At 41.5% G+C, this 26911-nt stretch overlaps 1 long non-coding RNA gene across 1 annotated transcript; it reads left to right on the top strand.

Annotated features, from left to right (window-relative positions):
- The first annotated feature begins 3393 nt into the window (after positions 1-3393).
- LOC122464814 lies at positions 3394-26054 on the top strand. Its single transcript, XR_006289205.1, has 3 exons — positions 3394-3530; positions 12884-12890; positions 26043-26054. It is a non-coding gene; the product is annotated as an uncharacterized LOC122464814 (long non-coding RNA).
- The last annotated feature ends 857 nt before the right edge of the window (positions 26055-26911 follow it).

Genomic DNA, 26911 nt, shown 5'->3' with positions numbered 1-26911 from the left:
AAGTGAATCAACCTTATTATGACAGAGGCTCCAATAAAGAAGTGCATTAGAGTATATCGGGTTCTGCTTTTGAAACCACATGAAATCTTTGCATAAGAAATCACACTGCAGCATACATTAACCAAAAGTGATATTAAAAGACAAACTCCACCCCCCCCACCCCCCAAAAACCCTACTACATAAAAGTAATGCTAAGCCCACAGGAATAGGGGAATCAAAAGCTGAGTTTGGTACATAGCAGTACATTTGCAGAAAGGGGTGGGGGAGGGGGGTTCGGTTTGCATGTATAAATCAGACTGACACAGTGTGGTCTCCCACTGGTGTAAACAATACCCAAAAATTAACAAGCAAACTAACTCTAAGACCTACCTTGTATGGGGCATAATAAGCTGTTCAACAACTGTAATAATTTCCCAGGCTGCAAGAAGAAGTCAAATAAAGGTTGTCCTTTTTACAGGGTTTATCCAAAGTCTTTTAAAATAAAATGAACCTCATGAGTGAAGGAAGCAGGAGATGCATATGCACACACACTTTCTTTACCAGTTTAAACTTGCCTGCCTGGAGCCTTTGGAACTGGCTCAAGCAAGGCTTGGTTCTGATTCCATATGTATCTGGCTGGAATGGAAAAGTGTTCTGCCCAAAAGTGACAGAATTTCATGTTTTGTTTCTTTTGTTTTGCCCTGCCCTCCTTTTCTGTTACACATGGCTCAGCCAAGGTGACATGCATATGGAACTGTTTTCACATGTTTACATAAGAAGGTGGAGGACAAAGTGATGTAGGTGAGGGAGGCATACCTGTAGGGTGAAGAATTGGAAGCAGATGGGGAGCATGGAGAAGGACAGGGAACAGCAAAGACTTTCATCAGTGTTAAAGTATAAGCACTCTTTAAAACATTAGTGGCCCAGATATGGGCTAAGAGCTGCAGATGGTAGTACTATATTGAAGATTCACCTAGAGAGGGAAAATTCTCAAGTAGTCAGACGTAATTATTGGGATTATTTTGTACTAAACCATTAGGGTGCTAGTAATGTGCCCAGAATATCGTGCCTCAGAAAGGAGCATTGTAGGTGCTTCAGCAGTTAGGCCTTGTAGGCTCTAGACTTGGTAGGTCCCAATAACCACTCAGACAGATGGCTAAGGGAAAGGTTTTCACTAGGACTGGCAAGATAGGGGAAAGGTTCTGTTCATGGGGTGACCTCCAGTGGTTCTGTATTGTCACCTGACTCTGTTCCTTGTCATAAGGCCATACCTGGATAGACCATAACAGGGGTTGGCCCTGCTGGATGGAACACATGCAAACGCTCATCCAGGTTTGGTCCTCTTCGCCAACCAGGCTCTTCTCGATCATTGTCCCAGTTCTGCTGTAGCAAGTTGGTCATACCTTCAGTTGGGTAAGGAGTCAGGTAGGGTTTGAGCCTGTGTAATGTAGGACAAATCTGTTCCCATTCAGGACAGAGGATACTTCATAGAGTGCCTCTGATATGCAGCTGACCACCCTGTATTGTTCCTTGTACTTCTCTTGTAACTTGGAACTCAAACCCCTCTTTCTTCATTGATCCCTGACCCAAACGAGCTCCTCCTTTTGGTGTATCTAAGCAGACACTCTTAAATCATAGTGTTCTTTCTGTCTCTAGGTGTCCATGCTCTGGTGATGCTTTACTGCTTGGCTGACAGTGCTGAGGATGCCTGTGCACTGTGTTAGAAGGGTATGCTAATCCCACAGAGTACCTATCACAACTGCTCCATACAGTAATTCTACTAGGAGGGTAGTATCATGCTGAAACACCTTGTGTGCTATGCACCCCATGGACAATTGCACCCTAGGCTTGTAGGTCATCATGACGGGAAGATTTCTGTCCCAGTTATGTTAATTGGCACCTACAAAGCTGAGAGTGTATGGTTCAGATGTTCTACCAGACCATCTGACTGTATGTGATAAGGTGTAGGGTGGATCTTGTTAATTTTGAGCAGGTCACACATTTCGTGGGGCAACAGTGACTCAAAGTTTCATCCTTGTTACAAGAGTGAGGTGTGCTGTACCAGCATACAAATTGCTCAACAAATATCTTAGCAACTGTCTGTGTCTTTTGGCCAGGCAGCAAATGAGCCTCTGCCCACTTGGAAAAGTAGTCTGCTATCACCAACTGCCTTTCTCAGTGACTGATAGGGGGTCCCAGAATATACATAGCTACCCTCTTTAAAGGTCAGCTCATCCAGGTGGTAACCATAGGTGCTCTGGGTGTAGTATGCACTGTCTTATGGGCTTTACCCAGTCCCTAACAGACCTGTGCCAGGCCTGAAGTAACAGCTTTGAACCCTTTAAGTAAGCTTCTCTCTCCCCAAATATCCCCCAACCTTGCTGCTATATAATCCCTTCAAAATCTCAGGGACTGATGCCCTTGGGAGCACTAGTTGAGTATAATGGTCCATGTTCTCAACTGCATTTGAGGGCCTAACTTGCTCTAAGGGTAAATCAGGCCAGGTTCTCGGTATTGGCATATACCTTGGTCTACCTGTGCCTCTTTCTTTCTTCCAGCACATTAGCTGGGAAACTATTGGGTCAGTGGCTTGTGCTTCCTTCAAAGTTGTGACTCCTTCATCTGGCATCGCACGCCCTGCCCCATTGTCATTGATCCTTTCTTTTGGGATCAGAGCTCCTGCTAGGCTGGCAGGTTTTTGTTCCCCCGTCCTGGCTTCCTTGCTGGCACTACCCAGACTCAGTCTCCTAAACAGGGCATCAGCATCAGTGTGCTATTTCCCTGGGCGGTGTCTTATCTGTTATTGGAACTGAGCCAGCAGTACAAGCTACTGGGCCAACTTCCCTTGGGGCTCATGGAAATTATGAAGCCATATAAGTTGAGCTTTGCAAACAGGGAAAGCTATCAGGGATTTTCGAGAGGGAAAAGGAGGAGCAAATATGGAACCCTTGGGGTAAGTGGCTGTCTATAGTGTGTGTTTGTGTTTGGGGGTTACTTGCTGTGTGCTGAGCTTGTGTTTGTCTTTCTGTTTGTTCGTTTGTTTGAAGGACCGTGTGCTGGGGCCGGCAGTTGGAAGCTGTGAGCTTCTAAACAAGGTTTGAAATCTAGAATCCTCTGTTCATTGGCTGAGCCTTAGTCAGAGGGCAGGGCTATCAAGAAGGCCAGGGCTTTATAAAGCAGTGAGCAAGCGACAAGGGAGCTTTGCGAACAGGGATCACTAATAGGGAGTTTGGAGGGGAAGTGGAAAGGGGGCGAGGTACACTTACCATTCTTTAAAACCTTTAAACTAAACTATAATCAAAACTTCTTGATTTTAAACAAAAACCTTATCATTAACCTAGGTAGCTGTAGGAGAGAATGCAGGCAGAAGCCCAGCAGCAGAGTGGGGGCTATCCTATTTATTGCACTCGGTGTAGCATGTATGATTACCTGCCCTTTGGGCAGCTGGCATATATGTGCATTCGGTGCAAGGAGCTCCTGGCCCTCAGAGATCGTGTACGGGTTTTGGAGGCCAGGATGGCAGAACTGGAGGAGCTAAGGGAGGCAGAGAGGTTTGTTGCTGATGCTTTCCAGGACACTGTAGATTTCTCAGACAGTCAGACAGCCCCTGCGTTATTAAGGAGGCTGAAAGGCCCAGAGAAGGAGAGCAGTCAATGGGAGCAGAGGGAAACCTTCCCATAGTTGGGACCCTCCTTCCAGATGATGTTGGGGTATCCTCTCGCACTGAGGTTACCTCTCCGGGGGAGGGAATTCCAGTCATTAGGAAAAGGCAGGTGTTAGTAACGGGAGATTCAATCATTAGAAACATATAGATAGGTGGGTTTGTGATGACTGGGAGAACCGTATGGTGACTTGCCTGCCTGGTGCGAAGGTTGCTGATCTCTCAAGGCATCTGGCTAGACATATGTGTAGTGCTGGGGAGGAGCCGGTAGTCGTGGTACATGTAGGTACCAATGACATAGGGAAGGGTAGGAGAGACGTCCTGGAGGCCAAATTTAGGCTGCTAGGAAAGAGACTGAAATCCAGGACCTCTATGGTGGCATTCTCAGAAATGCTACCAGTTCCACGTGCAGGGCCAGGGAGGCAGGCAGAGCTTCAGAGTCTCAATGTGTGGATGAGACGATGGTGTAGAGAGGAGGGGTTTAGATTTATTAGGAACTGAGGAAACTTTTGGGATAGGAGGAGCCTGTACAGGAAGGATGGGCTCCACCTAAATCAAAGTGGATCCAGACTGCTGGCACTTAAGATTAAAAAGGTTGCAGAGCAGTTTTTAAAATAAGAGATGGGGGAAAGCCGATTGCTGCAGAGGCGCACGTGGATCGGACAGAGACTTCTCTTAGAGGAGAGTCTATTGATAGAGATTCTCTAGGTTTTAGTCAGGAGGAGAGGATGGAAGAGGACAAAGTATGGGCCAGATCAGACGAGAAACATTCACATAAAGAATCTGACACATCAGAAAAGGGCAGACAAATAAACAGTGACAAGTTTTAAAGTGCTTGTACACAAATGCTAGAAGTCTAAGTAATAAGATGGGTCAACTAGAGTGCCTCATGTTAAAGGAGTATATTGATATAATAGGCATCACAGAAACCTGGTGAAGTGAGGACAATCAATGGGACACAATCATTCTGGGGTACAAAATATATTGGAAGGACAGAACAGGTCGTGGAGGGTGTGGGGGAGTGGTACTATATGTGAAAGAAAATTTGGAATCAAATGAAATAAAAATCTTAAATGAATCCACATGTTCCATAGAATCTCTATGGATAGTAATTCCATGCTCTAACAAAAATATAATGGTAGGGATCTATTATCGACCACCTGACCAGGACAGTGATAGTGACGATGAAATGCTAAGGGAGATTAGAGAGGCTATCAAAATAAAAAACTCAATAATAGTGGGGGATTTCAATTATCTCCATATTGACTGGGTACATGTCACCTCAGGACGAAATGCAGAGACAAAATTTCTTGATACTTTAAATGACTGCTTCTTGGAGCAGCTGGGACAGGAACCTACAAGGGGAGAGGCAACTCTCAATCTAGTCCTGAGTGGAGCACAGGATCTGGTCCAAGAGGTAACTATAACAGGACCACTTGGAGATAGTGACCATAATATAACAACATTTAACATTCCTGTGGTGGGAAGAACACCTCAACAGCCCAACACTGTTTCATTTAATTTCAGAAAGGGGAACTATGCAAAAATGAGGAGGTTAGTTAAACAGAAATTAAAAGGTACAGTGACTAGAGTGAAATCCCTGCAAGCTGCATGGACACTTTTCAAAGACACCATAATAGAGGCTCAACATAAATGTATACCCCAAATTAAAAAACACAGTAAAAGAACTAAAAAACGAGCCACCCTGGCTTAACAACCATGTAAAAGAAGCAGTGAGAGATAAAAAAAAAGGCATCTTTTAAAAAGTGGAAGTCAAATCCTAGTGAGGTAAATAGAAAGGAGCATAAACACTGCCAAATTAAGTGTAAAAATGTAATAAGAAAAGCCAAAAAGGAGTTTGAAGAACAGCTAGCCAAAAACTCAAAAGGTAATAACAAAATGTTTTTAAGTACATCAAAAACAGGAAGCCTGCTAAACAAGCAGTGGGGCCCCTGGACGATTGAGATACAAAAGGAGCACTTAAAGACAATAAAGTCATCACAGAGAAAATAAATGAATTCTTTGCTTCAGTATTCACGGCTGAGGATGTTAGGGAGATTCCCAAAACTGAGCTGTCTTTTCAAGGTGACAAATCTGAGGAATTGTCACAGATTGAAGTGTCACTAGAGGAGGTTTTGGAATTAATTGAGAAACTTAACAGTAACAAGTCACTGGGACCAGATGGTATTCACCCAAGAGTTCTGAAAGAACTCAAATGTGAAATTGTGGAACTATTAACTATGGTTTGTAACCTGTCCTTAAAATCAGCTACCATACCCAATGACTGGAAGATAGCTAATGTAACACCAATATTTAAGAAGGGCTCTAGAGGTGATCCTGGCAATTACAGACCGGTAAGTCTGACGTCTGTACCGGGCAAATTAGTTGAAACAACAGTAAAGAATAAAATTGTCAGACACATAGAAGCACATAAATTGTTGCACAAAAGTCAACATGGTTTCTGAAAAGGGAGATCGTGTCTTACTAATCTATTAGAGTTCTTTGAGGAGGTCAACAAACATGTGGACAAAGGGGAACCAGTGGACATAGTGTACTTACATTTCCAGAAAGCCTTTGACAAGGTCCCTCACCAAAAGCTCTTACATAAATTAAGTTGTCATGGGATAAGAGGGAAGATCCTTTCATGGATTGAGAACTAGTTAAAAGACAGGGAACAAAGGGTAGGAATAAATGGTAACTTTTCAGAATGGAGAGGGGCAACTAGTGGTGTTTCGCAAGGGTCAGTCCTAGGACCAATCCTATCAACTTATTCATAAATGATCTGGAGAAAGGGGTAAACAGGTGGAAAAGTTTGCAGATGATACTAAACTGCTCAAGATAGTTAAGACCAAAGCAGACTGTGAAGAACTTCAAAAAGAGCTCACAAAACTAAGAGACTGGCCAACAAAATGGCAAATGAAATTTAATGTGGATAAATGTAAAGTAATGCACATTGGAGAAAATAACCCCAACTATACATACAATATGTTGGGGGCTAATTTAGCCACAAGTAATCAGGAGAAAGATCTTGGCGTCATCATGGGTAGTTCTCTGAAGACGTCCACGCAGTGTGTAGTGGCAGTCAAAAAAGCAAACGCGATGTTAGGAATCATTTTAAAAGGGATAGAGAATAAGACAGAGAATATCTTATTGCCTTTATATAAATCCATGGTATGCCCACATCTTGAATACTGCATACAGATGTGGTATCCTTATCTCAAAAAAGATATCCTGGCATTGGAAAAGGTTCAGAGAAGGGCAACTAAAATGATTAGGGGTTTGGAGGGTTTGAGGAGAGATTAAAGAGGCTAGGTCTTTTCAGCTTGGAAAAGAGGAGACTAAGGGGGGATATGATAGAGGTATATAAAATCATGAGTGGTGTGGAGAAAGTGAATAAGGAAAAGTTATTTACTTGTTCCCATAATATAAGAAGTAGGGGCCACCAAATGAAATTAATGGGCAGCAGGTTTAAAACAAATACAAGGAAGTTCTTCTTCACTCAGCGCACAGTCAACCTGTGGAACTCCTTGCCTGAGGAGGTTGTGAAGGCTAGGACTATAACAGGGTTTAAAAGAGAACTGGATAAATTCATGGAGATTAAGTCCATTAATGGCTATTAGCCAGGATAGATAAGGAATGGTGTCCCTAGCCTCTGATTGTCACCGTGGAGATGGATGACAGGAGAGAGATCACTTGATCATTACCTGTTAGGTTCGCTCCCTCTGGGGCACCTGGCATTGGCCACTGTCAGTAGACAGCATACTGGGGTGGATGAACCTTTGGTCTGACCCAGAATGGCCATTCTTATGTTCTTATGAGTGAATGGTGATGTGTCTTTAACAGGAATTTTGGATCCCCAGGAGGAAGTGCCAAACATGTTTGGTGAAGGACTCCAGTGCCAGCAGCTGTCATAGCTGTGGAGTAGTTCAGCTCTACTTTGTTCAGGGCCTTCCTTGCATATGTGACTATTCGTTCTTTGTCTCCTTACAGCTGAGACTGGACATCACCATTGTAACTTCACTGGCATCTGTAGCTAGGATGAACAGAAGCTGGGGATCTGGGTAGGTCAATATTGATGCAAACATGAGCTTCCACTTTAGTTCTAGAAGGCCTACCTGCTGAAGCACTATTGTGCTTGCCTCCAAGACATGGTAAACTGGACATGCTACTGGCATCATAGGGGCTTGGGGTACAGAGTAACTCCAATAATTACACTGGTGACAGAGGTGGGATTCAAACTGGCAAATTTGGCTGGCAAGGTTTAAGGTATAGGTACCCCATATCTACACTGTAGGCGGAAATGAACAGCCTTGAGGATCAAAGTGTTCCCCTGAGCTCTGAGAGTGCAAATAGGCAGGGCAGTGCAGGTGGAGAGAGACAAAGGCCCATCTTCATGCCTGGAGCTTATACTGGAGATGGTCAGGGCTGGGCCATCTGGATCAACCACTTTGAATGAGCAGCCCAGAACCTGATGGGGAAATGTCTTTGATGTGCTCTCCACTGGGAATGATGACTTGGGGTGCACAGGGTTGACACAACACCAGATTGAGACTGGAGATGCCAGACCTGTGAGACAGAGACCACAAAGAACCCAATCCACCACCAGGCAGAGTTCAATGAACAGCTTCAACAGATGGTATAAAGAAGGATCATCTAGCCCTCTGTGAACCCAGGGGCTGCATTATAGTCTTGGTAATAAAGTAAGATGCGGGGGAGGGAGACAGAGGTGTGTGGACTATTGACAGTTGAGTTACATTACTATGAGAGATGCCTATCCCGTCCCTAGGGCTGACGACACTCTAAATCAGGGGTTGGCAACCTTTGGCATGCAGCCAGCCCAGGTAAGCCCCCTGGCAGGCCGGGCAGGTTTGTTTACCTGCCACATCCACAGGTTCGGCCTGATCGCATCTCCCACTGGCTGCTGTTCGCCGCTCCAGGCCAATGGGGGCTGAGGGAAGCGGAGCGGGCTGAGGGATGTGCTGGCTGCCGCTTCCCGCAACCCCCATTGGCCTGGAGCGGCGAACCGCAGCCAGTGGGAGCTGCGATTGGCCAAACCTGTGGACACAGCAAATAAACAAACCAGCCTGGCCCACCAGGGGGCTTACCCTGGTGGGCCACGTTCCAAAGGTTGCCAACCCCTGATTTAGAGTGTCGTCAGCCCTAGGGACGGGATAGGCATCTCTCATAGTAATGTAACTCAACTGTCAATAGTCCACACACCTCTGTCTCCCTCCCCCGCATCTTACTTTATTACCAAGACTATAATGCAGCCCCTGGGTTCACAGAGGGCTAGATGATCCTTCTTTATACCATCTGTTGAAGCTGTTCATTGAACTCTGCCTGGTGGTGGATTGGGTTCTTTGTGGTCTCTGTCTCACAGGTCTGGCATCTCCAGTCTCAATCTGGTGTTGTGTCAACCCTGTGCACCCCAAGTCATCATTCCCAGTGGAGAGCACATCAAAGACATTTCCCCATCAGGTTCTGGGCTGCTCATTCAAAGTGGTTGATCCAGATGGCCCAGCCCTGACCATCTCCAGTATAAGCTCCAGGCATGAAGATGGGCCTTTGTCTCTCTCCACCTGCACTGCCCTGCCTATTTGCACTCTCAGAGCTCAGGGGAACACTTTGATCCTCAAGGCTGTTCATTTCCGCCTACAGTGTAGATATGGGGTACCTATACCTTAAACCTTGCCAGCCAAATTTGCCAGTTTGAATCCCACCTCTGTCACCAGTGTAATTATTGGAGTTACTCTGTACCCCAAGCCCCTATGATGCCAGTAGCATGTCCAGTTTACCATGTCTTGGAGGCAAGCACAATAGTGCTTCAGCAGGTAGGCCTTGTAGGCACTTGCCATAGTGGGTCCCAATAACCATACAGATATATGGCTAAAGGAAATATTTTTATAAGGGCTGGTGGGAAAGGTTGGTAGAAAATGATGGGATTCTGTTTCCCTCTGGCTGTAGAGCAACATCACATAGCCTACGAGATAATACTGAGACATTGACACTAATTGGCATGGCGTGGTTCAGGCCGAAAGACCCTGTGGCACTTCCAGAAGAGGGATGAGGTAGTTGGCGGGATTAGGCAGCAAAGATTTTGCTATCACTGCACTGTCCTATGAAGAGAAGATGCCATTCTTTAGTGCTGTCAGTTGGCACCTTTCATGCGTGCTAAATTCATTTAAAAAATACACTAGTCCGACACAGTAGCTTCTATTTCAAAATTTTCTTTTAAATACAAACCATTTTTTTGCAGAAGAAGCAGCCTAAGATGATATTGGTAATGTTTTTGCACACACTGACCCTGATCAATTATTTTTATGATGTAATAAACTGAAAAATAGACCCTTAAGTACGGTATTGCTTTATTTCATACTTCTCACCCTTCTGAGAATATCTGAAGTACAAAATCCCTGAGAATCTGAGTAAGAGATGACCTAAGCATATTGTTGTTATGAAAAATAGATGCCATTTTAAACATAGGCTACATGTTCAAACTTAGGCAACTAAATCTGAATTTATGCTCCTTAATAAAATGAGCCAACATTCAGAAGTCCTGTGACTCTCTGGATGCTCAGCAGCTGTGAATATTGGGTCATTTTAATTTAGGTGCCTAATATATTTTAAAAATTGAGTCATTAATAGTACTTTGGCTGGCTTATCTGTATATATTTTATGACAAAGAATATTATAGCTTATTTATTTAGACATATTTTTCCTACGCATTAAAGGGAAGAAAGGCTTGTATATTTCAGTATTAATGTGCAGTTTATTTTCCACATTCTTTTAACACCTTTCCTTTTTTTAATGCTAAACCAGTCATAAATATGGAGTATTCCCTTGAATATTCCAGGCAGTACTCATTCATGATGTAGTTACCTTATCGTCTTTCCCAGCAACATCATTGTCCCCCTTCCTCACATAAGATGTTTCTTGTCAGTTCCCCCAAATGTTGTAAGGCTGTTCTAAAAGTTACAGAACTGCAGGAAGTGGAAATGATAAATTTCTACCTGCAGTATGCCACTCAAAATCCATAATACATCAGATATTTTTCTGTTCACTCTGTCCATAAATCCCACTTTTCTGTGGCTTCCATTGTGACATGGAGCCTCTGCACAGATAAGGGAAAGAGTGTATGAAACTCGATGACGATCTCCAAATGCACAAGTTTCTCAGGCTGTCTATGGTAATTGGATTACTTAAGAACTTTAATGTTATCTTCATTACTTACAACCAGTCTACACTTTCCATCTTCTAGACTGTTTATTACTTTATTTTTATTTCAGCCTTCATTTTTATTTCATTTTCAGACTCCCCCCTCAACTCCCTGCCCCTTTTAGAATAACTGCTGCTCCCCAGGATGGATGGTTTTCTCTTTACTATTCCTAACACCAACCTCAAAAGGTATATTTATATTAAAAAGGAAAAGAAATACTGTAATATCTCAAGAAAATTTGAACACAATGTAAAAATCAGGGGTTTTACAATGTTTTATAAATGCAACCCTATTAGCAAAGAGAAAAAAAATCAACAAAAGTATTTCAATCATGGGGAGAAAGTGGATCAAATTAAAAAGGCAATTAGAAATGTTGGACTTCCACCTTGTCAAGGAGCTTCCTGGTAGATAATACGATAAGAAGAACAGGTTCATTTGCACTGTTTTAGAACAGTGTTATATGCCCTTCTGCTAATGCTGTTTGTCTTTAATGCATCTTGTACTATTCCTATTCATCTGCATAATCTCAGCAAATGCAGGTACCAGAGCAAGGCAGTTTTGGCAGAAGGACAAAGGACACTTTGCCTCAACTAGTAACAAATCGCTTTCATTAAACACATTTTTCTGCTTTATTGTCTTCACAAGATGTCAAGCCCACATGGTAACCCAGTTAGTTCTCCACGAACAATAAGGTAAAGTCTAGATCTAGGCAAGTATATTTACTTCAAATGGATTGTTGGTGGCTCGCTGATAAAGTTAGCCTTTTTTATGGAGAATCACACATTCTCCAGTCTATAAATAACCAGGTGGATAACACGACAACCTTTACAGTCACTGCATTGGAGTTGAATTAAGACAGACAGTTATAAAAGGTAACAGAAGGAGAGCTGTGATTTGCTAAAGTACAGTCATATTTAGCATAATCCAAATTCCTTTTCTTAAGGTGCTTTAAATAATGCCTTTTGAGATGTTTAAGGATACTGTACAGCAGCCATTGACTATGCTATGGTAAAAGGTTTGTCAGCATTCCCAGTAAAATCTAAAGTTTTCAGGAATTTAAAATATAGCTCAAAATTTTAAGACCCTCCCAAAGAGTTTAAAAATGGTGCTCAGCTGATATGCAAACTCTATTTCTGATAAATAAAATGGGATAAATAGGTTGTCGTATGAAACAATTTTTTAGTAGTTTCTAACTCCCTTCTCTCTGTTTTTAAGCTCTAGATAAAGCTGAGTAAGTTTAAAAATGAGACAATACTGTCATATTTTAATATATGTGGCTTTGTGATATTTTGATTTAGAAATACTCAGATACAATGTGCAATATTTGAAAAATAGCTCCTGATCATGTCCACTAGCTACTGTTTATAACATTATTTTATTACTTTTATTACCACCTTACATCTTCACTATGCATTTATAAATATCAATTTTAATATCTCAGCTGGATAAAATTGTTTCAGGTTTCTATCCTGAATGCAAATGGTGTCTGACAAATAAGATGCAAATTGGTTAAGCTAGGGAATTTTAAACTCTTATTACCTCTACCCTATACATCTGTATACAAGTACTGTAGAAAGAGGGGGTCATCAACAACTCTGAGGGGGCTTTGGGGTGGGAGAGCCCAGACTTGCAGATTCAGCAACATCAAAGGCTATAAATTCGCATTCTGCCAACACTAGATCTCTAGAAAAAATTAGAAAAGAGATAGTATGGCATACACCAATGTACGCTGTTCAAGCTTCCAATCCTGGCTTAGCTGATTTACATCACATAACCTAGGATTAAGTCTGTGTATTTTAAGTGAGTTTCACTCTTATACTTATTGTTTCCCATATTCATGCATAATACTATATACTAGAATACTATATTTCATATACTTTATTTCATATGCATTATAAATGAACTAGGCAAAAACAATCAATCAGTCATGTTGTCAGGATAGAGGGAAATAAAGTACTTACTTCATGAGATGAAAAGGAAAAAATAAAGCAGTCACCAAGCTCTGTGTTAACTCTTCTGCAGATTAGAGGTACAGTGGGTATTTTTTTTCCCTACAAGTGACATTTAACCCTCTATTGAAAAGGCAAAGGTTAAAAGTGGCATAGAAATTTACCAGAAAATACAGTGGTATAAACCCTATGATCAGAAACTCCAGAGGGGAAAGAGCTTTCTACTCAACTATTGAGAAAAAGGCAAAAGTGTTGCCATAAAGTTTCATTTGCATAGGCTCCCTCCCCACAGTTCCTGTAGTGACACTTGGTGAATCATCATAACTATATATGAATTTGGAGTTTCTGGAGTAGTGGACTTCCAGGGAGGCCTAAAAAGGGCAAAATGCTTGTGGCAAAGAGCTTATTTCCAAACAGCCGGGACTCTGCTTAATGATCTTCAGAGTTCTTGGGTCCCCTCTCCTGGGGCCTTCACACCAAGAGACAAGACAGACTAAAGACTTCACAGAAAAAGATGGCACAGAGATTTCTAAATGAGAGACAATACATAGAGCAGCAGCAGAGCTGAATGAAATCTGGTGAGGCCCTGCCTACCCATTTCCTTAAAAGAGAAGCTGAATCACTAAGCTGGAGTTAGGTGGCGACATCTCCAGGGAGGACAAGGCAAGCAGCTTCATTGACAGTGGAGATAGACATTCAAAGAGACTCTTGGACTACTGCTACCTGCTGTTCCAAATGATCAGTGAGGATGGGTGAGCTGGTGAGGACAAGGGACTGTTATCTTTGGGAGATTGTCACCAGTAGAAAGAGAATCAGTGGACTACTCCCAGCATTACTGGAAGAAGGATATTTTATTCTTTATTTGCATATATAGTCTATTGCTGTGTTTTATCAAGTTTAGGACTGTGTTCCCTTTCCCCTAATAAAGATTCCCTTGTTCGCGCACAGACTGGGGCTTGAGAGTGGCGGAAGTTCTGCCTGTTATGAGTACCCAGGGATGTAAGTGGAACTTAAAGACTGTATAGGTTTTCTGCCAGTCTTCTGAACCCAATAAAGGTAGGAAGAATTAAATCTAAAAATATACTTGCAATTTTGTGGATATTTTTGGTATGCTTATTGCCAGTTGGTGGCCAATGTGGGAATAGCTCTTTATTGTTAGAAGCCCTAGGGCTGCACTGGGCATGCTCCACGTGAGGAAGTTTTTCAAGATGGACTTGTAGGCCTGGCTTGACATGAGTGATTAAATAAATGTAAATAAAACAGGCTTTTAAAATTCTATAAAAGGTGCCAAAAAGCCACAATAAGTTGTGTTTTCTCGTTCAAATAGCTGCATGCTTTAAAAGCAAAGACAATCCAGTACCAAAAAGAATATAAAAATATGAAAAATAAAGCTTAACTATAAACAATTTAATCCAAAAGTTATGTTTAACTGTTGTATAAAGTAAATATTATTCAAAATAAAAATCTAAAAAAAGTTTTATAAATAAAAGTTATATTAAAACTAAGCAATTATATAAAACATTAAAATGCCTTAAATTAAAAAGAAATCCAACCAATAACTTAAAATTAAATCTCTTAAAATATTGTTTAATATTTATATGCTAAATGTTATTAAATTTTACCAATCTGCAGTTACCTAAAAATTGTACCCACTAAAATTTAATAAAATATAATTTAAAAAGTTTAATTTTAAATGCATAAGCCTGCCAAGGTAACGCAGCGGACAAAACAAAAAAAAGCTTAATAAAACTGGCATAAAAGCTATGCTATTTAAAACTAGTATGTCGCTATAAAACTAAGCTAACAAAAATGCTATAAGAACATAACCAAACGTCAATAAAAATAGCAGAAAAAGTATTGCATCCTTTAAATAAACAAAACCAAAAAATTAGTAATAAATCTTTATTAACTATATATATTACAATTATTTTAAGTATAAAATTAAGTCAGTATGTTCTAATAATAACATTTAGTATATAAAAATACTTGTTATACAAACTATAAGCAGACTTAATTAATATAAAGCAAAAAGCTTGCCCTCTTTTTTCACCACAAAAAATTAAATATTTAGTACAAAATAATACCAGTTAATACAAAGTAAAAAAAAAAAAATTAACAAGAGTCCAATACCATAACATTTATTAAAAAAACTAAAATCTTTCCAAGATGTTACCAGTAAAAGTACTAAAAAGCACTACAGCTCATACAATGTTAAAAAAAAAGTTTTTCCTTCTTAAATACCATTGTAAAACAATGCAAGGTCTAACAGGCCCCAGACTTGCACTGCTGTCTGCACCTGGGAAAGACGTACATGGGCAGGTGTAAAGTGTTCCTAATAAAGTTGCCAGCATGTGAGTTCGCTCTAAAAAACAGTCTCCAAGTTGCACAATACAGTTAAAGCACTAAAATGTTAATAAAGTAAAAACTGCCTATATAACAAGTATTGTGTGGTAGCTGAAAAAAATACACTTGTAGCATAAACCCCCCCAAATGTTATATTGGTTAGCCTACATTTCCTACTATAGGAAGTTAAAAAAAATATTGTACCAACTTCTATAATGTAATTAAAATAAAAACAAAGTTAAAATTACAAAAAAAAAAACTTTAAAAACAAAACAATCTTAGGATATAAAATTACACCCTCATAAACTATACCAAAAAGTAAGCTTGCACCCCGAAGTTCATACTTTAAGCCTAGTATTAATAATAACTCAAATAATTACAACTGCTGTCGTTTTAAAATATGTTGCTAAGTAATAAATTTAAAAAATATATATAATGCAAATAAAACAAATGCTAATGTTAAGAAAAAACATAGCAGTGTAAAGTAGGCCATGGCTTGACATGAGTAAGGAGGCCTCATTTCTTGGGAGATAGGATTAGGAAGGTAAATAGATCAGCAGGCTAGAAATAGAATATATGTGCTAACTAGGGTAGGTAAATGGCTCAGTAAGCTAAGAGACAAAATGTCTGTCCTAGCTAAGATAATGGGGAACACCCAGGGGACCATTTACAATGGGCCAGATAAGCCTAGAATGTATAATGAGGTACAGAATAAGTTGTAAATGGACAGAGCATGCTGTAGAGGATTTGGTTCCTACAAAGTAATCAAGCCAATCCCAAAACTTTTTATGCAATATATAGTAAAGGCAATGTAATATGATGCATACAAAGGAATGCTGGACATGCACATGATTCCTACAACTCTTTGGCTTATTTTCTGTGTCACTTTACAGGTGTGGTACACCCGACACCCCCACCCTCCCCTGCACTTGAGTCTAATCAACGTAGCATAGTTTTGCTGTGTGCCTAATAAAGATACCAGAGTGACAAAATCTGGAGTCGAACTGAGTTCTTGGAAGCTGAGTGGAAAGAGATCTTGGAGGGAATCCCAAGAGGAAGCTGCTCAGTTGTCTATGTGAACCTGTGCCAGGATGAAAGATCTCCTTTTTTCAATTTTAATCTGTGTCGGGTCTCCATATACTACACTGGTGAGGAGGGTAAGCTGAAAACAATCACCTGCAAGTTCTACACAGTGTGTGAGTAAGTGAACACCTTTTTCTTAATTGCAAAGAAAAATGACTGCAAATGGAAAAATGAAAGAGTATGACGCAGAGCAGGAGGACTGGATTTAGTACTCAGACTTCTCAGTACTTTCATTGCAAATGACATAGCAGATGGTAACATGTTATTTTACTGAGTGTGTGTGGAGCTGTCATAAATATAAAGGGAAGGGTAAACCCCTTTGAAATCCCTCCTGGCCAGGGGAAAGCTCCTCTCACCTGTAAAGGGTTAAGAAGCTAAAGGTAACCTCGCTGGCACCTGACCAAAATGACCAATGAGGAGACAAGATACTTTCAAAAGCTGGGAGGAGGGAGAGAAACAAAGGGTCTGTGTGTCTGTCTATATTCTGTTTTTGCCGGGGATAGACCAGGAATGGAGTCTTAGAACTTTTAGTAAGTGATCTAGCTAGGTACGTGTTAGATTATGATTTCTTTAAATGGCTGAGAAAAGAACTGTGCTGAATAGAATAACTATTTCTGTCTGTGTATCTTTTTTGTAACTTAAGGTTTTGCCTAGAGGGATTCTCTATGTTTTGAATCTAATTACCCTGTAAGGTATCTACCATCCTGATTTTACAGGGGGGATTTCTTTATCTCTATTTATTTCTATTTTTATTAAAAGTCTTCTTGTAAGAAAACTGAATGCTTTTTTCATTGTTCTCAGATCCAAGGGTTTGGGTCTGTGGTCACCTATGCAAATTGGTGCTTTTTATCCAACATTTCCCAGGAAAGGGGGGGGTGCAAGTGTTGGGAGGATTGTTCATTGTTCTTAAGATCCAAGGGTCTGGGTCTGTAGTCACCTAGGCAAATTGGTGAGGCTTTTTACCAAACCTTGTCCAGGAAGTGGGGTGGAAGGTTTTAGGAAGTATTTTGGGGGGAAAGACGTGTCCAAACAACTCTTCCCCAGTAACCAGTATTAGTTTGGTGGTGGTAGCGGCCAATCCAAGGACAAAGGGTGGAATATTTTGTACCTTGGGGAAGTTTTGACCTAAGCTGGTAAAGATAAGCTTAGGAGGTTTTTCATGCAGGTCCCCACATCTGTACCCTAGAGTTCAGAGTGGGGGAGGAACCTTGACAGGAGCAAATTAGAAGTTTGGTTGCACTAGAAAAGCCAATGCCAAGTCCTTTGATGAGCTTGTTAAAATTGTCACACACCTCTATACCCCCATCCCATCAGAGGTTGTGCTGTGTTTTGAATTTAACCGTTTCTCCCGCCAACCTGGAATGTCCATAACAGTTTTTGTACAGAACTACATTGTTTATCAGAGCACTGTGATTTTAAATGTCATGCTGCAGGACAGGCTTGTCTGTGGTATCAATGACGAAAGAATTCAGAGACATCTGTTGGCAGATCTAAAACCTTTGGATTTTAAAAGAAGCTCTGGAAATAGCACAAGACATAGAAGTAGCCACACAGCGTGCTTTGGATTTATGGGGAAGCTTTAAGCAGCATGTAGATAGCCAGAGTTACGGACACCAGGTACATGTCCAGCATTCCACACACACACAAAAATATTTAATTAAATAGAGATATCTCATTAAGAACACACACAATTGCTTCTGATGTGCGGAGAAACCATGACCACATCTCCTGCCCATACAAGGATAGGAAATGCTTGGTTTTCTGGAAGTGAGGTCATCTTGCAAAAATGTGCTATAAAAAAACAGACACCTGGAAAGGAAAATGTGGGTCACAAGAAAGAGATTCATTATATTGCAGAACAGGGAGAGGAGCCAGAAGCCAAGGACTTGGGATATACGATATTTAATATTACCAGCAAAACCCAAAGGGAGAGACCTATGCCATGAATGTTACAATTAATGGACAGAGGCTAACCATGGAGACTGACACAGGGGCATCTCTGTGAAGGGGGAAGGCCCCAGCCTTATGGGGCAAGATGAGTGTGATGAGGTGGACAAAGCCCAGAGACCTCTTGCTGGAGGCCCCAAGGTCCTGCCACACCCATCCCAGGAAAGGAGCAGTAGACGAGTCTTCCAAGCAGCCTAGAGTAACTACAGGGAAAGAATTCAATCTGAGAGGCTGCAGGGAGCAGCCAATCAGGATGCAGGAGGGCCATATAAAAGGAGCTGCAGAGGATGGCACAGGCAGGCAGTTCCTTGCTGGAGCTAAAGGAGGTCAGATGGTGCGCGTGGCTGGCCAAAGGGAACTGAAGCATCACGGACCACTCATTGCTGCTGGGGACTGGGAGAGCAAGGAAGAGCTCCTGGCTGGCTGTTCAGCCTGACAATAAAAGAGCCCTGAGCATAAGTGAAGGCTGGGGCCACGGGGAAGTGGCCCAGGGAACTAAAAGCAGTTTTGTTAAAGGGACTCAATGGCCTGTGGCCGCTATTCTTAGCATCACTGGGCTGGATCCCGAGTAGTAGGCAGGCCTGGGTCCTCCCCATAGGCCACTGTGAGGAAGTGGCCTACAATCAGATGGAAGTAAACTTCCCAGAAGGGGATCTGAACTATTAAGAGGCCAAATTGGAGAGCTGGGACCGGAACAGAACAAAAGGGAGAAACTATTGCCTCTGGGGAGGAAGCCCTGGGGTACGGCCCAATACCAGGGCTGGGACAATTTAAAGACTGCAAACACATCCAGCCAGAAGGGGCGCTCATGAGAGGTGGGTGCCACGCCATTACAAATGGTTAAACTATTAAAACTTAACTGGGCAGACATCAACCATATTCATACTCTAAGCATAGAAGCATGTTTTGAAAAACAGTCAGACCTGTTCAGTGAGACTCTTGGTGCTCTGAATGGGGTCACTAGCAGAATTTAGGTAGATCCAGATACTAAACCATGTTTCTTTAAGCCAACACCAGTACCCCATGCAATGAACCATAAGGTAGACCAGGTACTAAACCGAGAGCAAGCAGCTGGTATTATTGAGCCTGTCCAGTTCTCAGAGTGGGCTGCTTCTGTTGTTTCAGTGTTGAAATCAGATGGTGGATATGGATATGCAGGGGCAACAAGATGATGGTCTACTGTGTGGCCAAGTTTGATACATATCTACTCCCCAGGATCGGCGACCAGCTTGCTGCCTTATCTGGGAGAAAATGTTTCACAAACATTGATTTAAGTAATGCATGCCTCCAAATACCTCTGCACAATAGATCTAAACCCTAGGTAACAATCAATAATCCCAGAGGGTTGTTTCTTTACAGCTGCCACCCATTCGGAGTGTCAGCAGCTCTGGGTATTTTTCAAAGGGCAATGGACAATTTATTGCAAGGCATTACATGGGTCTGTGTGTACCTTGATGATATCCTGATTACCGGGGAATCTCTCCGAACGCTTACCGGGTACTGGGGGGGAAAACGGCTGACACAGACCTTAAGAGGGAGAAGTGTATTTTTCAGGCTTCTGAAGTACTTTACCTAGGACACAAAATTGATGTAACTGTCTTACATTCAGTAGAAGAGAAGGTACAGGCCATTACTGAGGCACTGCCACCAAAGTCAGGGTGCGAATAGAAATCTTTTTCTAGACCTGCTAGATTAATATGGTACATTTTTACCCAACTTGGCAGTGGTATTGGCTCCATTACACTGTTTCAAAAAGGGATACAATTTCAATAGGGTCAAACCCAAAAAGAGTATTGTGCAACAGTGTGTCCTTTGCCAATCTAGTCCACCTAAACTTACTTTGCAGCCATTGGCATGGCCTCAGCAACCCTGGGCGAGGCTTCATGTAGACTATGCTGGCTCTTTTATATGGAAAATGTTTTTAATAATAATTGATTATAATTCCAAATGAATTGAAGCACACATAATGCCCTCCTCTACAGCTAAGGCTACAATTGATAAACTTTGACTTACCTTTTCTGTTTTTGGATTGCCTAACAAAGAGGTGAGCGACAATGGTATCCCGTTCAGTGGTGCTGTATTTCAGGAATTTTTTTTTTTTTTAAAAACCCAGCATTAAACACATTAATTCTCTGTCCTACCACCCTGCTTGAAGTGGCCTAGCAGACTGGGTTGTGCAAACCATAAAAGAGGGAATGAAGAAGATGCTATTTGGTAGCATAGAAGCCAAGCTGCCAGGCTTCTTCTCCAGCATTTCATGACACCACAAGCCACAACAGGAAAGTCATCTGCAGAAATCTTAATTGAAAGGAAACAAAGAACTCAGTTGGGCTCTTTACACACTGATTAAGCTGCTAAAGTTGGAGAAAAGCAGTCAAGACAAAAATTGTATTATGATATGTAAGCATCACCAAGAACATTAGGTGTATGTAATTCAATATATACTCATAATGTTTGCAATGGTCCTTGCTGGTTATCAGGTCACATTGTAATATCAGCATTTCTTGGGTGATTGAGTTACCAGATGGGAGGCACATTCATAGACATCACAGTCAGGTTTGTCTGCAGTACCATGAGGGGCTATAGGCAAATAATTCTCTTTCAGATGTTGTGGTACCAGGGGTTATGGACTCATTAATCCAATTGCTAAACGCAGACATAGTGAGAATGCTGGAGACCTCATACCAACCACCACAGTGGATTTGGAAGTTAAACCTAAAGAAATGATTGTATTATCAGAAAGGTCTTCTGCACCTGCTACTGGTCAGGGACAACAGGTTTTTCCACTGCACTGCTCCAGAAAATCTCCCAAAGCTACAGACAGACTAGACTTTACTATGGAAATTATGCTAGAGAGGGCAGAATAATCCCTTGCAATTGCCTGAGGATTTAGGATAGTCTACCCCAACCTTTTAGTTAGGATGTTTTGTTTTGTGGTTATAATGTTAAATGTTTTAAGTTTATTATTACTAATAATTTAATGGGGGAGGAGCGTAGTGTTGTAGACATTTTTATTACAGTTATTACCACCTGGTGGCCAATGTGAGAATAGCTATTTACTATTATAAATTTTAAGATTGTACTGAGGAAGCTCCAGTGATTGGGAGGGATGGGGGGATGAGTTTTTCAAGATAGAGGCTACTTAGTTGTCTGTGAGAATCTTTACCAGAACAAAAGATCTCTGTTTTCAGTTCTACTCTGTTTTGGATCTCCATGAACTACAATACAGTACTTTATTTCCCCAGAAAAAGGGAAAATGCAGGTCATATACTCCCTCTCTTCAGTGAGAGGTCTGCCTGCCTGGAAATGAGGAATTACCAACCAGAAGACCCATTTACAAAGATAATACAAAGTGTATATCAACACACACTGAACAGAAAACACAGACCAGACATGTGTGTCTTTTTGCATGACACACGTGGCAGATCTTACACACTAAGGTGTTGCCCGGAGGAGCAAATACCATGGGTGAAATCCTGTTACCACTGAAATCTGTGTTAAACTCCTGTTGACTTCATTGGTGCCTGTATTCCTCTTCATAGCTAGATCCTGCCACTGAAAACACCACCCACCAGGCGCTGCAAGTTCAAGCCTGAGGAAAGGAAGTGTATCAGGTCCACATGTCCCAACTGCTGTGATGGGACAGTGAGTGAGAGGTGATCTCTAAAATAAGTGGGTCCTAGTCCCCCTTAGTAATATACAGCACCTTAAATTGTGAATTAAAAACTAACTTAAAGTCTGGAGCACAAGTATAATATTCTCTCATCTGTCTGGCCTCTGGAGAATGTGCCTAGTCACATTCAATGTTAGTTGAAGATGGGTGGCCTTCAAAGGACTGTTCTAATAGTCCCTCCTGGAAATAACAAAAAGTATGAATAATATAAATATAATTATACTGTACGCTAACTTTGAGAGGAAAGGACACATTTTCTTGTGCAACAACAAAAAAACCCCTTTCTACTACTTTTACTCCAAGGGGTGGTCTCCAAAAAGAGATGTGAATCCAGTAAGAGCCCAAGATTGCATAACAATTGACATCAGTTGACATGTTTTTTCGCTGAGGGTGCAGTCACTTTCCTTGCCAATTCCTCAAACCATTTTCCCCTGCCAAGAAGTGTAATCTCCATTTGATGAGAATTGAGTTTAATCCAGCTACCTTTTACCCAAGTCCTTAATTCTGTTGTACACTGGAAAAGCAGGGACATGATGCAACTTTGCTGGGGTCCACAAGTGAGAGCTCTCAGGGTGAACGCCCAATTATTAATCCAAAAGGAAAAAGAATAGAACTGTCCCTGCCAGGTTTCTGCAGGTGAGACTATTATTTCATGATCTGCCATACTGAAGACTACTGATGGATGTGCCATCAGTTCATTGCCTTCAGGTGACCATATACAAGTGAGTACAACTCTTTCTTCATGTCATACCCAAGTCTGAAACCTGACTGACAGGAATTCAGGAGATAAAGAGATCAGATGCTCCTGGAGCTAACCTGTTGACATTTTCTTGATAAACTCAAAATAGGAAGCATAGAGACAGAAGTAATTGAATAGATGTGTACTATCAAGGTTTTTTTTGCTTTCAGCAACAGAGGGACCACTGTGTTGAAGGGTCACCAGAATATTGTCTATCCGAGGGACACATTTATACAAGGGATGTTTTTATCTCATTGTACTTATTTGCCTATCTGGAAAGGCTAATTAATACTAATGGGGTGTTATGAAGATAACTCTTCTATTTATCATTATTCCCTGGGCTCACCAATTCTAAGCTCTTGACAGAGGTCAGCTTCCGAATAAAAGTTATTGGTACTCTTCCAAGCTCTGCCCATATGAGACATTGCTTGCAGCATCTTCTGCAAATGTTGAAAATAGGATCACATATGCTGCCTGGGCTTCTTGGGTTTGCCCCCCACCAGGTCCAAATACACCCATGTTGATGGGCTGTCTTTTTTCACACTTTGGCAACACACAGCTTGTCATGCCAATGATGTCTCATTGAATTTGAACCACTTAGTGCTTGTACATCACTTTTCAGATAAAGGTTTTAGATTTCTTCTAGTGTAATTCATTCCTACACTAGGGATGACTATGGTCTACTGAGCACTAAGTAAGTGCCATGTATTATTATTATTTATTGAATGGCATTCTGTCAGACTTGGTCAGTGGTGAGAAGCCCAGTGTGAGCTTCCAATAACCCTATTTTTTATATAAATCTTGCCATCCTGAATTTCAGGTTTTAACAAATGGCACTGGGACAAGGTATACCGAGCTCAAACTGGGCTGGAAGGGGTTAACCCCATGCTATGGGCTGAGGAAGCCAAGCTCCCCTCACCTCTGCTGGGCATGCTTCAACTGGAACCACAGTGTAAGAGGGAGCAACTCAATTCAGTCGGGGATGATGGAGAAGGATATCAGACCTGTGCTGCAGGTTCCTTCCATGAAGCTGCTGGAGCCCCGGTTTGCAGAGGCTGAATGTACTGAGGCCCCTGTGGACACTCAGTTGACCACTGAAGGTGACAGAGTTTGCTGATACCGGAAGACTACTAATGCTGGAAGTGAGGATAGGAAGCAACCCCGAGAACAGAACAGTTGCAGACAGAGGCTGAGCCTAAATACAGGAGAATCACTTCCTCAGGGCCCTCCTACCCGATACTGCACCCACCACTGGGTGCGGTCGCCACCCAAAGGAGCGGGCCATGCTGCTTTGGACCCAAGAGCAGCTGCGTAGGCTCTGGCCATTCCACCCTGAGAAGAAGGGTGGCCTCCTAGACTTTGGCTACTGGGCCTTATTGTCCTGTACCCCAGGACAACCTGACTGACCCTGACCATTGGGCCATAGTGTCCCAAAAAGGAGGGCTGCTACCTAGCCTTTAGCCAGTAGGTGTTATGGCCCAGAAGCCCAGGCATGCCCTGGTGACTCAAGCTGCTGGGCCACACTGCCCTAAGGGGCTGACTGGGTCTATCTGCGCAACAGCAAGCACGAATTCCCTTTCAAGCAACCATTTTGTTCCTGTTTAGATAGGAACTACTGAATAATCATAATCTTAAATAAATCAATATGTTTCACCACCTTTCCCCAGCACTTGGCCCCATAATTGTAATGTGGTAGGAAGTGAAGTAAATGAATATTTAGTAGATATTTATGGGTACAGTGAGCTCCATTTGAAAAAAAAAATCAATATCTACTGTATTGTATTCTTTATATATATATATATATATATATATATATAAAAAACAAAAGTCTGCAAATACCACTCCAAATAATGTAACTTTCCTCTTGGTAGATATCTTTTACTGGTGCTCACTGTACAGTACAAAAAGCAACTGTTTCAAAGATGTTTTACATGATAAAACTACAGGTCTAGGGAGCCACAGAAAAAGTGTTTGCCCTCATTACATGAGATATATTCTAACACAGCTGCATCAGTGTGATCTAGGAACTCCTCTTGATATCTCCATCTGTTTTAATCCCACAAAGGGCATCTTTCAATGTCCAGATCCATCTGTCTGGGTCTGGGTCTGGCCTCCTCACAGCATGCCCAGTGGTGTGTATGGCTCTGCGTTCTGCCATGCAAGTTCCACTAAGCCTGTCTTTGTGACTTCCCTGCCAGTCTGAGTCATTCTAATCTGAAAACTGCTGAACTCTTATAGCAGAGTGCTTGTGCCTGTGTGGAAAGATTATGCAACATTAACTGGGGCTATATAAATGATTCCATGTACATCCAATGCTGCCTTGTCACAGGCAACACTAAGAAATAACTTGGCACGAGTGAGAAGTGCTGCCGGAGACAAATCCATAAGGAGAATGGTTATCCAGAAGATGTGATTAGTCCACAATTATGATTAAGACTGATGAGAATGCCACCTATGTGCTGCATAAATATGACACTGTTTTTCTGTCCTCCCTGCTTGTAATGGAGACAGATTCCTTTTATAGTCAGTCAGTTTCCTCTGAAGAAAGGGATAATATGGATTCGTACATTGCAAAAGGTAGATGGGATGTTATGAAAGGCAATGCCTGTTACAAATAATTAAGCGTGTCTTTTACTGCTCCTGTAACAGGTAGGCAGACTTCAAAGTGGAGCCACAACTGAGTGATATCTACATCCAATTTATTTGATGGACATGGTTGGCATTGTACAACTTGCTTTCTAATACACTAATGATTTCTTATGCTACTGCATGAGTTTCCTTTTCTTTAAATGCTACTATCCTTCTATACACATCAACAGCATGGCAGAAAAATAAAATAATAAAAGAAAACAAATAGTGACTCTCACTGAACCAGAAATTTTAGCTTAGACCAGGGAACATGAGTCAGGTGAGGTTGTGCTGCCAATGGGGGACTTGGCGTTTGTCTGAACTCGCTCGACTTCTCCCTGGCAAGGTGTCCTGTGCAATGTCTCTCAACGCTGATCATGTGTATGCTCACCATATTCAAAGGAAATACACAAAGCACCCTGGGGGAGTCCTGTGATAACAGCGAATCTGCTGACATTATTATTTATTCTGAGAAAGACAGCAGCAGCTTTCTGAGCCAATAAGTTGTCAGGGAAAATTTTGACATCTAAGGCCCAGTATTATCAAAAATGTAGAACGAGGAAAGCACGTGCATATTGATCATACATAATCTCTGATCAAAAATGGATAAACCGGTGCAATGCAACCTGGCTTGCAAAGAAATAAGGAACTAGATTATGAGTTTTACCAGCTGGCTGGTTATCAGTTGCACCTGTCAGCAATCACAGGCTGTTAATGTGATCTTGGGTTAAAGTAACATTATCAAAATAAAACACACAAAAAAACCAACAACCATGGGAATAGAGCTTCAGGCGCAGCATGTATCAGGGAGAAACTGTTCAGAGCAGATGAGATTTCTCAATGTGATCCATTCATTCTTTTTGGTCTCTATGCTTCTGCAGAATATGTGGTAACTAGAGGGTGGACAAGTTAATTAGTTGCAGAGCCAAGATGTGAAATTTTCACAGATGTGTATGGTTGCGGCAGCTAGATGTCACTCTGGATGAACAGAGAATCATTACATTCATATTAGGGATGGACAAACTAATTTGGAAAAAAACTAAGAAGTGACCTGAAACTTAGTTCAGAACAAGCAGAAACTTTCTAAAGATTTGAAAAAAATATTAGTTTATTTCCTCATCTTTACCTTTAATTTTCATTCACTTCTATTTCCTGGTCCCAGCTGGGATGAAGATAAAGAGGTGCTAAAACAGTGTCAGGGTGTGTGCTCAACACAGTTCTGAACACCCAAGAATTCAGATGAGGTTTGTGTAAGCTTCCAAAATTTAGGTTGCCTGATTATTTGAACCAAGCTGCTGAACCATGTGAGGTTCCCTGGTCATTAGTTAATATTTCTTTTCATTACACTACTACAGAAATTGATAATGGAATATGAAATTAGCGGGACCTTTCTGTACAATACTATTATCATCATTGACAGGTTTCAGAGTAACAGCCGTGTTAGTTTGTATTCGCAAAAAGAAAAGGAGTACTTGTGGCACCTTAGAGACTAACCAATTTATTTGAGCATAAGTTTTCGTGAGCTGCAGCTCACTTCATCGGATGCATACTGTGGAAAGTACAGAAGATCTTTTTATACACACAAACCATGAAAAAAATGGGTGTTTACCACTACAAAAGGTTTTCTCTCCCCCCACCCCACTCTCCTGCTGGTAATAGCTTATCTAAAGTGATCACTCTCCTTACAATGTGT

The sequence above is a fragment of the Chelonia mydas genome, chromosome 3, assembly GCF_015237465.2.
Source record: "Chelonia mydas isolate rCheMyd1 chromosome 3, rCheMyd1.pri.v2, whole genome shotgun sequence".
Taxonomy (NCBI): Eukaryota; Metazoa; Chordata; order Testudines; family Cheloniidae; genus Chelonia; species Chelonia mydas.
This window is presented reverse-complemented; position numbering and strand designations above follow the sequence as displayed.